The 3,949-nt window shown below is 43.2% G+C and overlaps 1 pseudogene across 1 annotated transcript; it reads right to left on the bottom strand.

Moving 5' to 3' along the window:
* Positions 1–1,965: 1,965 nt before the first annotated feature.
* Positions 1,966–3,611, bottom strand: LOC123570209 (UPF0690 protein C1orf52 pseudogene; annotated as a pseudogene). The gene has a single exon (XR_012428640.1). The product of XR_012428640.1 is annotated as a UPF0690 protein C1orf52 pseudogene (transcript).
* Between the last annotated feature and the right edge of the window lie 338 nt (positions 3,612–3,949).

Raw genomic sequence — 3,949 nt, 5'->3', positions numbered from 1 at the left:
AATTAGGCATAGGCTGTATTTTGGCCAGTAAATATAGAACACTCATTGTTTTCAAACACCAGACAATTATTTTAAATGGAAACTTTCTTGTTTGTTTTTGTTTTGTTTTTCATTTGCTGTTTTGGTTTTTTTTTTTTTTTTTTGGAGATAAAGTCTCCCTCTGTCTCCCAGGCTGGAGTGCACTGGCATGATCTCAGCTCACTGCAACCTCTGGCTCACTGCAACCTCCGCCTCCCGGGTTCAAGGGATTCTCCTGCCTCAGCCTCCCAAGTAGCTGGGATTACAGGTGCCTGCCACCACGCCTGGCTAATTTTTCTACTTTTAATAGAGATGTGGTTTCACCATATTGGTCAGGCTGGTCTGAAACTCCCGACCTCAGGGGATCCGCCCGCCTTGGCCTCTGAAAGTGCTGGGATTACAGGTGGGAGACAGTGCTCCCAGCCTTAAATGGAAAGGTTTTAGGCCTAAAATATGTCATTGAATTATGACAGTGGAATCCCAAGAGGTAGTATTTTCTGAGCATTGTAAATAACAAAAAAAAAAATCGTTGACTAAAGTAAATTCAACAAGTAGTATCTAGCCAAATCAAATTAAATTAAGAATTTTACAATTGCTGGGTGCAGGGGCTCATGCCTACATCTCAGCACTTTAGGAGGCTAAAGCAGGAGAATTGCTTGAGCCCAAAGTTTTGAGACCAGCCTGAGCAATATAGTGAGACCTCATCTCTCCAAAAAGTGTAAAAATGAGATGAAAGAATTGTTTGAGCCAGAGAGGTCGAGGCTGCAATGAGCTGTGATCAAGCTACTACACTCCCACCTGGGTGACAGAGCAAGACTCTGCCTGAAATTTTATTTTATTTATTTTTTTGAGACGGAGTTTCGCTCTTTTTGCCCAGTTTGGAGTGCAATGGCACAATCTCGGCTCACTGCAATCTCCACCTCCTGGGTTCAAGCGACTCTCCTGCTTGAGCCTCCTGAGTAAGTTGGGATTACAGGTGCCCGCAGCCATGCCCAACTAATTTTGTATTTTTAGTATAGACGGGATTTCATCATGTTGGCCAGGCTGGTCTCAAACTCCTAACCTCGGGTGATCCACACGCTTCGGCCTCCCAAAGTGCTGGAATTACAGGCATGAGCCAACGCGTCCGGCCAAAAACTTTTTAAAATTAACATCTGAATTAAATGGAAGATTCAAACTGAGATTATTTTTATGAATTCAGGGAAGTGCTGATAAAAAAGCATGATGATTAAAGCCAAAAATCTGAATTCAGGTCAATAATTTTGCCAATATTACTTTAGTAATATAGAAAAACATAATTTTGGCCATATATAGGTATTATTCTCTAGTTATGTACTTTTACTTCAGAAATTTGTATAAATATAGAATCAATTTCTTAGTAATAGAAATTATATTTTACAAATTATTATTACTTTATGGTATATTAAAGAAAAGATATGTTCTAACTGATGTAACTTTAGGTTTCTCATTAGATGTCATTGTGTGCCACACAAAAAAAACTGTAAAATATTTTTTCAGAAACATGATATTTGTGCATTTTAGAAAAATATTATGTATTCTAAATCTTTATAAAATATTTTATATGCTAAAATCTTGAGAAAGTTACAGAAACCTTTAAAATGCTGAAAAATATATATATTTTTTATTTATTTATTTATTTTCTAGACAGTCTTGCTCTGTCACCCAGGCTGGAGTGGTGACAGATCTCAGCCCACTGCAACCTACGCCTCCTGAGTTCAAGCAATTCTCCTGCCTCCCAAATAGCTGTGATTACAGCTGCCCACCAGTGCGCCTGGCTAATTTTTGTATTTTTAGTAGAGACGAGGTTTCACCATGTTGGCCAGGCTGGTCTCGAACTCCTGACTTCAGGTGATCTCCCCACCTCGGCCTCCCAAAGCGCTGGGATTACAGAGGTTAGCCACCGTGCCTGGCCTGAGTAGAAATATGTTTGTTTTTTTTTTTTTTAGACAAGCTACTCAAGCACTATTTATTATAAAATGAGAATACTGATAATACCTTGCTAGGTTGTTTAAGGATCAGAGAAAACATATGCACAAAGCACCTGGAACACAGGAGGCACTCTTTAAATGGTAATACTTCTTATTACAACTTAAAATGTCACACAACAAATAGGGTACTTGTCACAGACAAACATTCAAATGTTAATGTTATGCAGTAATAGTAATATTGAATAAGTAATTTTATTTCCATGGTCTATTTACACTGTACAAAGACTGTTGAAAAGCACCCTACAAGTTCACAGTATATTGCAATATATTTACTTTAAAAATATATTCCTTTATAAAAGGTTTATAGAACATTGGCATGTCAACATGTGACAAAACTCTCAAAAGCATGTCACCAATTCTGTGAGAGCAAGAATGCATCCAAGTGTTATCAATTTCACAATCACAAGTTACCAGTTGAGTTTTAAATACATACATGTTTTAAATAAAAAAAGAATTCTACAGTGGAAAGTTCTTGAGGCAATACTTATTAGTTCATTAACGTATCCACTTTCATGGAGATGTGTCATAATAACCCACAATATCAACTTAATCTGTCCAAAGAAACTTTTCAACAAGTTTAGCAGTCCAGAAATTCTGGTCATTTGTTTCTACTTTTTCTTCTTTGCTGGTTCTCCTGGCTCTACTTTGCGCTTTTTAGAAGTATGCTCATCTTTTTCATCATCTGATTCCAACGTCTCCTCCCCTTCCGGTAGAAGCGTAGCTTTCTTAGCATTCTGTGGGGCATCATCACCATTGTCCTCATATATGTTAGACCATTTTATTGCCATGTCAAGCTCTGGAGGAGGAGGCTTCTTCTCAGTGGTGTAGGTCTCAGGAGGTGGTACATAATTTGATTTCCATATTTTGAATTCCTTTGGAGGCTCCTCAGGCGCCTTGACGACGTGCCTCTCCCAGTCTATCTGCTTGTTGAGCGGATTGTAGAGAAAGGCCGGGCAAGTCACGCTCCTAAACAGCTCGTCGGGTCCCGGGAGCCGCTTCTCTGCCTTGTTCCTACAGCCGCCCGCCGACTTCGCTGGATCCGGGGTTCTGCGACTCTTCTCCTCCGGCTCGATGTTATCCTCCTCGTCCGAGGAGCCTGAGTTGCTGCTCTCGTATGCCGCGAAATACCTCAGAGGGTCCTTCTCCTCCGCTGCCATGACTGCTGCTAGCGACGACCCAGCACTCCACCGGAAGCCCTAGAAATATTTTTAAAAAGTGAGAATTTTCAGGCCGGGTGCGGTGGCTTATGCCTGTAATCCCAGCACTTTGGGAGGCCAAGGCGGGCGGATCACGAGATCAGGAGGGCGGATCATGAGGTCAGGAGATCCAGACTAGCCAAGACCATCCTGGCTAACACGGTGAAACTCCGTCTCTACTAAAAATACAAAACCAAAAAATGAGCCAGGCGTGGTGGCTGGCGCCTGTAGTCCCAGCTACTCCAGGGGCTGAGGTGGGAGAATGGCGTGAACCCTGAAGGCCTAGCTTGCAGTCAGCCCGAATCACGCCACTGCACTCCAGCCTTGGCGACAGAGCGAGGCTCCAAAAAAAAAGAAATTTCAGCCAGGAACGGTGACTCACGCTTGTAATCCCAGCACTTGGGAGGCCGAAGCGGGCGGATCACGAGGTCAAGAAATGGAAACCACGGCCGGGCGCGGTGGCTCAAGCCTGTAATCCTAGCACTTTGGGAGGCCGAGACGGGCGGATCACAAGGTCAGCAGATCGAGACCATCCTGGTTAACACGGTGAAACCCCGTCTCTACTAAAAAATACAAAAAACTAGCCGGGCGAGGTGGCAGGCGCCTGTAGTCCCAGCTACTCGGGAGGCTGAGGCAGGAGAATGGCGTAAACCCGGGAGGCGGAGCTTGCAGTGAGCTGAGATCCGGCCACTGCACTCCAGCCTGGGCGACAGAGCTAGACTCCGA

This window comes from Macaca fascicularis, chromosome 19 (genome assembly GCF_037993035.2).
Source record: "Macaca fascicularis isolate 582-1 chromosome 19, T2T-MFA8v1.1".
NCBI classification, from domain to species: Eukaryota; Metazoa; Chordata; class Mammalia; order Primates; family Cercopithecidae; genus Macaca; species Macaca fascicularis.
Note: the sequence above shows the minus strand (reverse complement) of the source record. Positions and strands in the feature narration are given on the sequence as shown.